The sequence below is a fragment of the Myxocyprinus asiaticus genome, chromosome 5 (assembly GCF_019703515.2).
Source record: "Myxocyprinus asiaticus isolate MX2 ecotype Aquarium Trade chromosome 5, UBuf_Myxa_2, whole genome shotgun sequence".
Lineage (NCBI taxonomy): Eukaryota > Metazoa > Chordata > Actinopteri > Cypriniformes > Catostomidae > Myxocyprinus > Myxocyprinus asiaticus.
The window spans coordinates 56320181-56333991 of record NC_059348.1 but is presented as its reverse complement, the minus strand read 5'-3'; positions in this window follow the sequence as shown (position 1 = coordinate 56333991).

Below are 13811 nucleotides of genomic sequence, written 5' to 3'. Positions count from 1 at the left end.
TACTAGATAAACATTTGTGAAAGTCATCAGTTTAGCTACACTGAGGCACTATAAATTTGTGCCGTTTTCAGATTACATTTGTTGTTTTCTGCAGTGTTTAAACTGGGTATAACAGCGCAGTATCTACAACCGACATCCCTCAAAGGACCAAAAAAAACACATAACCAACGAAGTTGCATTTTACAAATATAAACTGATTGCACGCAATGACATTAAGATGTCTAGAAATTCAAGAACTGTGTTACATTAGTACATTTTAAGTATTTAAATTAAACAAGGAGCAAAAATCCATATTTGAGTGCACCTTTGGTCATGTGACACATGAGAAGTGTGTTTGGAGGTGAAGATTATCAGTGAATAACGCCTTGAATTTAAGTCTGTTCATATGACTTCATATGAGATGGAATATAGTGCACGAGTCATATAAATCAGCATCCACTTACGCAGTACATTTGTATGGAAAGTAGAGGTCTGTGCCAGACTGTTCCTGCAAGTTTCCCGACTGCTCGTGTTCCCGCAACCCCACATTAATTGTCCACATAGGGCAAAAGCCATACAAAAATGTCAACAAAGCATGTTTTCTTTTCTGTTAATGCTATTATCAGATGACTCGTGACTTGATCCCCTTCTGGCTTGTCTGAGGTTGGTTTCTTCATACTTAAATTGACAATTTTCCAGTCTGAGTTTCACATCCTTTGATGACACAATGTGTCCATGCTTTGCTCTGCACCATTGACTACCTGCATAACTTGATCTAAATTATAGATAATTTGATGCATGTGGTGTGTGCACATTTTTACATCATTTTTTTGTGTGTGTGTGTGTGTGTGTGTGTTAATTGTTATCAAAAATAAGTTGCAATCAGAACTCAATGGCTGAAATGTTTTCAGCGATGTGAACATTGAGTACCTTAGGCTTATTCAGGTTGGTTAAGTTTACATTTTCTTTCTGTATGAAGGATAATTTACATTTTATGTTTTGTGACTTTGTATAAAGTTACATATGTATTTAGGTATGTTAATATGCCATTGTTTGATTGTTTAGGTACAATGTATACACACACAGTTATCTGTATACACACATGTGTATTTGTATTTTTGTTTTGTTTCTTGTGATGATTATTTTTATTTATGTAAATGCCTAACCAGGGACGAGGGATGCAAACTAGCTTTATGCTATATGCCCTATGTACACGGCATCAGTTATCTGTGTGTAACAATGCCTAGTGTATTGTCCCTGTTAAATAAACAAACAAACCATAAAGTAATAAAATAAAAAAGATATCCACAGTGGATTTTTCAGGCTCTACTCTGACCGCCTGCTTCCGCACACCATTCATTGGAAGTACCGTCCACTCCCACATTTAACTCGGAAATTTTATCCCTTGCCGGGAAATCTAATCAGGTCCCGCGGGAGTTCCGTGGGAATGAATACTTCTAATGGAAAGAGTAGCGTGAACATTCTGCTAAACATCTCCTTTTGTGTTCTATAGAAGCGAGAAAGTATTATGGGTTTGGAACAACATGAGAGTGAGTATACTGTATAATGACAGAATTTACACTTTTGGGTGGAATATTAAGTGCTTTTATAAAATTATAAGCTTCCCATTTCTGTCTTTAAACCCTCCAAACATTGACCCCATTGACTTCCATTGTAAGTGTCTCACTGAAACACAGATAAATATATATATATAGTTTTTTTGTTGTTGTTGCTATTCATATTTTTATTGATTCTTATGTGAAATATGGAATAAACAGAACATATACACACAGAATCAACTTTAACCCCCATTATTTCCCCCTCCCCGACCCCACCCTGTCCCTCAACAAATATCCCTGTGATCAAAGCCTAAATTACACAATGCACACATATAAACAAACAAACAAACAAAAGAAAATATTTGAGATGATCAAAAATATAAAATTCAACAAACAAAGAGAAAAGAAAGAATTCCACAAAGAATAGAATTTATAATTACCAGCACAATTCTGTTTCTCTGCACATGGTCCTCACTGAGATCCTTCCAGAAAGGACAAATACCTGTCCCATTTCTTACCAAACACATCCAATCTGACAAACTGTTTATATGACATCTTTTCAAATGATGCCACCCTACCCAATTCAGTGAACCACTCTTGAACTGATGGAGTGCCAGCTGACTTCCATCCTCTAAGAATTATCTGTCTGCCAATCATTACACTAGTTTGGACTTAATAACCGCCTCATCACCCAATATACAGTACATAGTCTGGGGCACAATGAAATTTCAGGATCTAAAACCTCAGATAAAATTCTGGACTCTTGACCAGAATTCTTGAATCTTAGCGCAGAACCACAGAGCATGAGCCATGTCTCCATCCTCCAACTGGCATCACCAGCAGATCAGTGTGTCTTTTAAACCAAGTCTAATCTAGAGGGAGTCCAGTAGAAACGATGCCAAATCTTAAACTGAATAAAGTATTCACTTACATCCCTAGACATAGTTTTAACATTTTTAAAATTCTTTCCCACTCCCCATCCTCCAATACCAAATTCAAATCTCTTTCCCATAATCTCATAAGAGCTGTTAAGCCCCGTCACCAAGACTCTTATTTAACGAGGAATAATATACTGACGCTTCATGCACCTTTCCAAAGACTGTGAGCACCAAACAGAGAGTGTCTGCAGCTTTAGGGGGCTGTGTATTACCCCCCAAAAATAGTACAAAGTAGATGGCGCAACTGTCAATACCTGAAAAATTGAGACCTAGAAATCTCAAATTGCTGTGTTATATTTTTCAAATGATCTCAAAGCTCCATTTTCATAAAGGTCACCAAGTGTAGCAACACTCCTCTCCATCCATTCTTTCCAGCAAAAGGGGGGCTTGTTAATACACAATTTGGGGTTCAGTCATATGCTTGAGGAAACATTTAGGAAAGTATCAGAATTGAACATGTGGGAAACCTTTATCCATACTGAATGTAACTGTGAAATAATGGGATGCATTTTTGCTTTTTTTAACATATGTGTGTGTGCGTATTTGTGTGTTTGTGTGTCTAACGGTTTGTTAAAGGAGGATGCGGGAACCGGAGTAACAGACAAAAAAAATTAAATCAAACACAACAACAAACTGAAAACACAGCAACATAAACGTGTGTGGACTGGCCGTGTGTGTGTCTCTCTCTCTCTCTCTTTGGCGTCTCCAGCTCTTCCCTTATCTCCCTCCTGCTGATTAGGCAACTCAGTGCCAGGCGTGTATCCTCACGGCCTGGCCACGCCCTCCTCCTCGTCACACTCCTCCACTGCCCAATTCAGGTCGGGGCGCCATCCAGACTGGCTAATCTCCCCCATCTCTGGAGGTGAGACGCTGCCCTTCCGGCCATTCCACCACCGATGGTCCTCCCTGCCTCCTGAGAATCTGAGAGAGATGAAGGGAGGGAGGGGGAGAGAGAAAGAGCAAGTGGAAGAGACAGAGAAAAGAAACGCTCTTCTTTAGCTCCCGCGGGCACGCCACCCACCTGGTCCTCTGCCACTCCTCCGCCTCCCAGCGGACGGCAGCGCCTCTTCCATCTCCTAGCGGACGGCAATGGCTCCTCTTTCTCCTGGCAGACGGCAACGGTTCCTCCTTTCCCGGGTTTCGGCACCAGTGTAACAGTTTGGGAAAGGAGGATGCGGGAAACGGAGTAACAAACAAAAAAACTTGAATCAAACAGAACATCTAACTAAAAACACAGCAACATAAACACACAGAGTGGCCGTGTGTGTCTCTCTCTCGCTCGCTCTCTCTCTCTTTGGCGTCCCCGGCTCTTTCCTTATCTCCCTCCCGCTGATTAGGCAACTCAGCACCCTCCTCCTCTTCACATGTGTGTGTATTTGTGTGTGTATGTGTGTCAGGACTCTGTGGAGGAGTTTGCCAGAGTAATGACATCAGAGGCAAGCACAGTTCAGTTGAGACACGGCACTGTATTCTGCATTCCCATCACAGGACTAAAATAGCACGCTCAACCCCCCGCTTCCAATGGACACATCATTGTATTCCAGCCCACATCCACCTACTCGTCCTCTCTGTCACTCATATGTCTCTCTATCCTTCTCCTCTGTGCTGTGTTTTGCTCTCAACTTCTAATTTGATGTGTTTGTTTTTCTCTGGTACTTTCTCTCATGCAGTTTGTGTTCAGTTCTTCACATGACTCATCTGATTTAATCATATTAGCTCTTTGTTAGTACAGTAAAGATACATGCCATTCATACGGTACTGTGGCGAAACAGTGTGGCAACTCTTGTCATACACACAGTATAAACTACTATAACACAACACAACAGAGTACTGCAGTGATACAGCATATACTACTCCTACAGTACACTGAATACAATTTTAACCCAAAAATTGCTTGAATAGGAAAGATGTTCATTTTTGAGGGACAATCATGTTGTTTTGTAAAAGGAGTGAAACAGTGACACCATGTGGCTATAACTGGAACTGTCAAGCACTAGATAGTAACTTGTCATAGCTTTTCAGTGGACTTCTGTAATACTATATTGTCAAGCACTTTCCAATATATGAATCTATTATTCAAGTGTTGAGCAGCTTTAGAGTATAGAAGCCTATGGTATAAACAGAAAGCAATGAATAGAGATGAATGGACAACATCTAAAATCACAATTACAAAAGGTGAGGGTAGAAATATAGTGATTATGCCAGGTGATGACATAAAACAAACATCCCATTACTTCTTTGAAAGGATCATGAAACACTAATAAGTGTTTTTTCATTCACCAAAGAGATTTGTTTACTGATGCGTTCAGTCACCATCTCTGCAGATTTTATTTTGCACCAATAAGTGGCAACAAATGTTTTGTATGTACTGAGTGAGCCATTGATTCAACTGATGCATTCAAAAACACAGCTCCATTCATGAACAAAACACTAGTAGTGTTATATTTAAGTGAAGCAAGCTCATATTAGATGAATGGAAGGGAGCACATGTCCTGAAAGTTGAAAAGCCCTGCACTAAAACACGTTTTCAGAGATCTTGATAGATATGTACATGTTGTCCATGGAGGAAAACAAAGATAGCATGCATTTTGAAATCATGAGAAGGTAAACACCTTTACCAGATGTTCTGCCGAGAGATACTACGGGTTCTGCTGCTTTTTCACTTGTTTTCACCTGCTTATTTCAAATGTCGTCTAAATGCAGTAACCTTCTAAGACGGTCACTTCGACGCTGTGTCAGTAGCTGACGCTACAGGAAACTCCCTCAGGAGTGATGATGTCTGAAGCACTTTAGAATCACGGCAATCTGGAGACGCTCACGGATGCAGAAGACGATGGCTGCTTAAATCTCAGGCTCCGTTCCTGTTGTTTGATAAATTGCTACCCTCCTCAGTTTAAGTGAAAGAAACTCGTAATCAATAGGCTTGGCATACAGCTAACATGTCTGAGACACAAGATCCAAAGGATTTCCCACTTTTTGCAACTTCGCAATCACAGAAAAAGAAGAAACAAGCTGCGTCAGCAGAAACGTCCCTGTCACCAATGGATCAAACCAACCCAGTATTGGGTGAAACTGGGGGACTGGGGAATATTGGCTAGTTGCTATATCCACTTCTGTTTCTGCAGTTCATGAAACTTTATCCAATTTATCACAGAGAGTATCCTCGAGCGAGTCCCGTTTAACCGAAACTGAAAATAGAATCTCCACCACGGAACATGCTTTACGAGCCCGCAAGAGTGAACTTTCTACACTGGTTAAAATGGTGACTCAGCTTCAAGCCAAAGTGGATGACCTAGAAAACTGCGGAAGATGCAAAAATCTGTGAATTATAGGTTTACCCGAAAAAGCTGAGGGTTCTATTCCTCTCACTCAATCTCTGAGGGAAATGATACTGAAATGGCTCGACCTCCGTTCCGATCTCAACTTCGAAATTGAGAGAGCGCACAGATCGCTCGCACCTACCCCAGGAGTTAATGATCCACCATGAAGCCTTTTGGTTCGGATCTCTTTCATTACTTGTTCCTGAAAGTTCAAAACTTGCCCATTAGACATTTTTATTGTTTTTTTTCTTCTAATGCTACATTAGTAGTCTATTATTTCTCCATAGGCCATTACTATGCAGAGTTTGACTACATTTATGACATTGAATATTAAGGGACTAGGGCATGTGGTAAAAAGAAAAAGTAATACTAACCTTCTTAAAAAAGGAAAAAGCCACAGTTGCCATGCTTCAAAATACACATCTACTGGACAGTGAACACTTAAAACTGAATTGTGATTGGGTGGGCCAAATATACTATTCTTCATGCACAGCTAATCCTAGGAAGAGAGGTATAATTATTTTAATTAGTAAATATCTGCCATTTATTTTGGAACATCAAATCTGGGATCTGGAGTGTAGATTTATTTTGATCACAGGCCTGATATTTGGCCAACATATTACTATGCTCAATCTTCATGCGCCAAATGAAGACTCCCCTAAATTCATATCCAAAATTATTTTGTTATTCAATGAGCACTGCAAGGGAATAGCGGTTTGCACTGGAGATTTTAATTGCGTGATGGATGAGAGATTGGACAAATCCTTGGTGGGCACCTCAGTAAATCCCAGATCCTCTTTGGTTTTTAAAGAATTGTGTAATGAGACTGGTTTAATTGATAGCTGGAGAGAAATGAATCCTGACAGTAAGAATACACATTTTACTCCAATCCCCACGGCTCTTACTCAAGAATTGACTACATTCTAACGCCGAATAGCTGCTTCAACTCTTTATTTATTTAGTCAAATTGGCTCATTTGCCATCTCAGATCATGCCCCGGTTCATGTTGACATGACATTAGGTACTCTGCCACCAAGAAGCAGGGTTTGGAGGCTGAATTCATCTATGCTGACAGACTCAAAATTTTCTGACGCAATAAGAGATTCAATTAAAAACTAATGGTTGGATAGTAAAAACTCACCTGTCTCCCCTGCTATGAAATGGGATGCAGCTAAAGCAACAATTCGTGGATACATAATCTCCTATACTTCGCACATAAAAAGGCCTTGCTATCTAGCTAGAAAAGGCGGTTAAAAGACTAGAATACTTACATAGTACAACTCCCATCCAAACCAACTGGTCTGCATTATGCCACGCTAGGGCCGAACTCAATCTGGATCACACTAATTATTAAAAAATATTACTGTTTCTTTCTAAACAAAAATACTATGAACACGCAAATAAATCTAGTAGATTACTGGCACATCAGATAAAAACAAAATCACTCTGAGAGGGCAATTAAGTCTTTAAAGATAATGGATGGTACCACTACATATGAACCTGTACTTATAAATGATATGTTTCGATCCTACTATGAATCATTATATTGTTCTCAAAACAGTGATTCACAATCAGCATTTGACACATTTTTCAATATTATTTCTCTCCCAGCTATTTCAGACGAGAACAGAGATTACCTTAACTCACCCATATCACCAGAAGAGGTCCTAGCAGCAATAAAATCAATGCCATCTAATACATCACCAGGACCTGCAGCTTCCCCCGGAATTTTATAAATTATTTTGGCCTGAGCTCTCTCACATTTTAATGACTGCTTTACAAGGAAAACTGCAACTATCTGTTTGATTCTTTTTTTCCCTCCCCTTTTCTCCCCAATTTGGAATGCCCAATTCCCACTACTTAGTAGGTCCTCATGGTGGCGCGGTTACTCACCTCAATCCGGGTGGTGGAGGACAAGTCTCAGTTGCCTCCGCTTCTGAGACCGTCAATCCGCGCATCTTATCACGTGACTCGTTGTGCATGACACCGCGGAGACTCACAGCATGTGGAGGCTCATGCTACTCTCCGCGATCCACACACAACTTACCACACGTCCCATTGAGAGCGAGAACCACTAATCACGACCACGAGGAGGTTACCCCATGTGACTCTACACTCCCTAGCAACCGGGCCAATTTGGTTGCTCAGGAGACCTGGCTGGAGTCACTCAGCATGCCCTGGATTCAAACTTATGACTCCAGGGGTGATAGTCAGCGTCAATACTCAATGAGATACCCAGGCTCCTATCTGTTTGATTCTTAGGGTGTGTTCACACTTGGCAGGTTTGGTTCGATTAAAATGAACTCTGGTGCGATTGCTCTGTTAGTGCAGTTCATTTGAACAAGTGTGAACACTGCCATCAGAACCTTGGTGCACACCAAACAAGCAGACAGAGACATCCTGAATAGTGGGTCTCGGTCCACTTCCAAACGAACTCTGGTGCGGTTCGATTGATATATGAACGCAACATGGACCAAAGACGTCTAAACGGACCAAAAACAGGAAGTAATTTGCCTAATACTGACCTCAAGCATACCTGGTTCTTCTCATCATAGGAGCTGTGTTGCCCATTACAGTTCGGTACAAGCGTCGGAACCGCCGTCATCCGTCCTTGCAGCATATCTTCATTTGTGTGTACAACGGAGGAATTCCTGCCGCTGTTTTGACTCCTTTACACATTTTATTAGCTCTTCGTTTGTTCTCAGCTGGCAAAAATACCACCATATATATATACATAAATCCAACGAGCGCATTTCGCCAAGCAGCCAGCATTGTTTTGGATGTTCGGCAAGTTCCGTCGCAAAATATATGTCATTAAAGCTGTCCAATCAAGTTGTGACCTTATCATTATGCCTTTTGTTTTGTATCTTTAGGTTCAGTGTTAAAAATGCCAGTGTGAACGCTAAGCAAACCAGGACTAAATGTATCATTTTCTGTTTTGGTCCGGACCAAGAAAGCCAAGAGAACCGAACTACAAGTGTGAACACACCCTTAAGAAGGACAAAGACTCTCAAAATTGTGCATCATATAGGCCAGTAAGTCTTCTTAATACAGACTGTAAAATACTGGCCAAAGTATTGGCGCATAGACTTGAAAGTATATTGCCTCAGATAGTTAAATCAAACCAGACAGGCTTTGTGAAATCTCGCTATGGTACAGATAACATACGTCAACTTGTGAATGTTATTAATTTTGTTCAGAACGGGAGGGAGGCACCCTCCACTTGTTCTCTCCCTTGATGCTGAAAAAGCATTTGATAGAGTTGAGTGGGACTTTCTGTTTGCCACTCTTGAAAAGTTTAATTTAGGTGTTAATTTTATTAGATGGGTAAAATTGTTATATTCTACTCCTAAGGCCACAGTGACTACAAATGGGCTTATTTCAACTCCATTCTGTATAGAGAGAGGTACAAGGCAGGCTTGCCCTCTTTCACCTTTGCTCTTCGCCCTTGTCATTGAACCCCTCGCAGAACTTATTAGACAGAGTAAAGACTTCTACGGCATTACAGTGGGAAAGGAAGAACACCGAATATCACTATACACTGATGACGTACTATTATACATGTCTAAACCTGACCAGTCAGTCCCTGCGTTATTGGAGTGCATTTCTCATTACAGTAAACTTTGTCTATAAAATAAATTTTCCAAAATCCATGGCACTACCTTTAAATATCTCTTCCTTAGAACACCTAAAATCAATTTCCCCTTTTCAGCTAACTGAGAATGGTTTCAGGTATCTTAGCATATTTATCACAGCATCGCTTGATAACCTTATAAGTAAAAATTACACCCCTCTTATAGAAAGAATAAAAATGTATCTGAAAATCTGGTGTTCACTCCCCATCTCATTTTTGGGGAGAATAAATGTTATAAAAATGAACATTCTTCTCAAGCTTTTATATTTATTACAGTCTATCACTGGTTACTTAACAAGTTCATTTTTCAAAGATCTTAATAAAAACTTTTCAAAATGTATATGGAATAATAAAATGCCACTGATCAAACTCTCTAAATAAATGAAACCAAAGGACAAAGGTGGGATTGCCATACCAAACCCAGATAAAAAATATGATTAGTTGGTGCAACGAAAGGACAAATTCTATCTGGTATAATATGGAATCAGTAACTTGCTCTCCACTACCAATTAGACTTCTACCATTTGTCAAGAATTTCACAAAGCTACAGGGCATCTCTGAACATTACACTACATCAAACACTCTCCGGGCTTGGAGAGATGTCAAGACATATCTTAAAATACCCGCCTCTCTCTCCTCGTCTTCCCCACTTTCTTTTAATCCAGATTTCCTTTTAACAATACAAAACATTGGGCTTTCAGCGTGGCTGAAATTGGGAATCTCTCAGATATCTTGCCTATTTTCAGAGGGTACCCTAAAGTCTTTCCAACGGATTTGGGAACAATATAATGTTCTACAAATATCTTCAGTTATGACATTTTTTAAAAAATAAAAAAAATGTTTAATCCCATTTTTCTCCCCAATCTGGAATGCCCAATTCCCACTACTTAGTAAGTCCTTGTGGTGGCGCAGTTACTCACCTCAATCCGGGTGGCGGAGGACAAGTCTCAGTTGCCTCCGCTTCTGAGACCGTCAATCCGCGCATCTTATCACGTGACTCGTTGTGCATGACACCGCGGAGACTCACAGCATGTGGAGGCTCATGCTACTCTCCATGATCCACGCACAACTTACCACACGCCCCATTGAGAGCGAGAACCACTAATCACGACCACGAGGAGGTTACCCCATGTGACTCTACCCTCCCTAGCAACCGGGCCAATTTGGTTGCTTAGGAGACCTGGCTGGAGTCACTCAGCACACCCTGGATTCAAACTCGCGACTCCAGGGGTGATAGTCAGCGTCAATACTCACTGAGATACCCAGGCCCCCCCATTTTATAAAATTTTTGATAGCCAAAGGAGATTGAGGATCTTTTATTAAATCAGGTTTGCTTAAAGGGATCAGTATCAAAGATATATGGCATTTTATCTAATAATTGTACATCTGCCTTGCTAGGACTGAAGTGTGTGTGGGAAATGGACATAGGTCATGCCACTGAAGAGAATGATTGGTCCGCCGTATGAGAAAATGTGTATCCCAAATGTACTTCCCTGGGGATTCACGAACTTAATTTTAAATTCTTTAATAGGATATATCTTACACCAATGTGTATTAAAAAAGATATTCATTAACACATCAGGTTTGTGCTTCAAGTGCAATAAAGTAAAAGGCACATTCATTCATTGTTTTTGGTATTGTAACAGAATTTTGCCATACTGGGAGAAAATACATGGTATAATAGAAGATCCTCTTGGACTGCATTTTCGATATGACCCAGCCTTGTACCTACTGAATCTTAGTGTGGACACTCTGCTTAAACATGATGTAAAACAGTTATTTGTTATCCTGGTCTATTCAGCCAAAAAATTTATTTTGTTGCTTTGGTCTGCACCACAGGCACCATCCCTTTACATGTGGACATTACAGGTTGCTATGTGGTTTCCACTGAAAAGCTCACCTATGATAAACATTAAAAATCAGACAAATTTTGGTGGATATGGTCTCCCCTTTGGGACTATATAAAGGAGCTGCCTTAACATACATATCGGACTGGCTTTCAACTTATTCGTAAGATGGATAAAACTAATGTGACATTATTATTATTATTATTTGTAGGTTTTGAACATCCTATAACTTGGTTAGATTTATATGTTATATTGTGTGATACTACTGATGTAAATCTGACGTTGTGGGCAAATAAAAAAAAAAAAATTAAAAATAAAAAGAATCTCTCGTGCTCTGGACTCCCGAATGTTGGACTTCATGCACTAGTGGCTTGCCCTACATTGTGGAAGGGGCGGAGTTACCTGGCTGTGTTGCAGGTCTGACAAAACAATAGAGCGCAATGGTCTGGTTCCGGAAGAAAAATCCTATTTATTTATCCAATAGACTAACTGATTTTCAATGATAACTTAGAAACATTTAGAGGCTGACCAACCACGAGCAACAAGGTTGTTCATCGATGGTATATGCTTCCATTGAAGCCACCCGTCTGTTTTATTTCAACATTGTTGTTTAAATAGCGTGTTCAATAGCGGAATTCATGGTAAACAACTACATTACCCATGGTCCAGCAGGGAAAGATCCACCAATCAGAGAACCGCGGCCAACGAAGCCCGCGAAAACGTGCCTCAGTGCGCCCGCCCACTCCCATAATGCACTGGGAGTGACGTAATCGAGTCAGTGTCTCTTCAGCCTTAAACTACTTATTTATTTGTACATATCGTAATATTTTGCAATAAACAATAATTTAAAAAATAAATTGTTTCTATACATATAATCAACAACCTAAAATCACTAGTTTTATATATTCCCATCATTTTTTTATTCTACGTCATCATTCGCAATGCTTCATGGGATTGTAGTTCATGCCCTCATGATGAAAGACTGTAAGTACAGTCTTGTACCTTTGTCTTTTTGTCCGATTTTCAAATGCTTTTTAGCCTCAAAACAAAGTTTGTTGTGATGTTGTGATTCAGCTCGGAGCTGGGTGATTCGGTTCATGGTGCACAACTCTTTTATGGAGGATTTTATGAAAAGTCTATGGAAGAAATGAATGGGGAAGATACTTCCGGAAACAAGACGGCTGATTAAGTGGGCGGGCACTGTTGCGATGTAGTAAATAGGTTGACGATGTTGGATGGGTTGTCTGCAAAATGGATAATAAATACTGGAAATGGGTATTGTGGTGTAGAGAATAAATCAGTCCCACAGCATGTCTCATTAACTCTGCTGACTTGGACCATTTTACTATTTTTGAATAAAGGTTTTGACGGGAAAAGGACCTTCCATATTTGTTGCTGAGTAACAGCTGAAATTAAACATCAGTTAATTATATAAAATAAAATAAAACCCCTCATCATTAGTAAAATAAAAGCGGAGTTTACCATATATCATGACAGTTGTTATTCTTTTTCGAGCAGTCTGAATATCCAAATGGCAATTGTTGTAGACATATCCCCATCTAATGGTGAACTTTGTATTAGCATTATTCACGTTGGCAATTAAAGGGACAGTTCACTCAAAAATGAAAATTCTCTCATCATTTATTCACCCTCATGCTATCCCAGATGTGTATGACTTTTTTTCTACTGCTGAACACAAATGAAGATTTTTAGAAGAATATTTCAGCTCTGTAGGTCCATACAATGCAAGTGAATGGTGACCAGAACTTTGAAGGTCCAAAAAGCACATAAAGGCAGCATAAAAGTAATCCATAAGACTCCAGTGGTTTAATCCATGTCTTCAGAAGTGATGTGATAGGTGTGGGTGAGAAAGATCAATATTTAAGTCATTTTCTATCCTAAATCTCCACTTTCACTTTTACATCTGAAAGTCACATGTGGTGCCGGTTTAGTTTCACTTTCACATCTTTGAGTTCTGCTGAGGCGTTCATCTCCCTCACAGATATCAAAGAGGAAACAGGAATTGAAAGTTCTCAGCATCTTCATGATGGGTTCTGAACTGGGCAGGGAGGAGAATTTATAGTAAAAAAGGACTTAAATATTGACACCATTCACTTGCATTGTATGGACCTACAGAGCTGAAATATTGTCTAAAAATCTTCATTTGTGTTCTGCAGAAGAAAGAAAGTCATTCACATCTGGGATAGCATGAGGGTGAGTAAATGATGAGAGAATTTTCATTTTTGCTTGAACTATCCCTTTAAACACGAACATGGCAATTCAGTGTTGAAACACATAAAACACTTTAAATTTGTAACATAACCTGCAAATGGGGAATAAATGGTGGAAATGCGCTTTTCACAATGGTTTCAAAGCAGCTTTACAGAAAATGATCTTGTAACAGAAAATGAAGCATGTCGTCATCATCATTCTGACGCACATGGAGGTGGAATCCCGCCGCTCGCATCATCAGCACCAGTGGGCGTGTCCTCAGTCTCCAGTGGGCGTGTCCTCAGTCTCCGGGCTTCATTCAT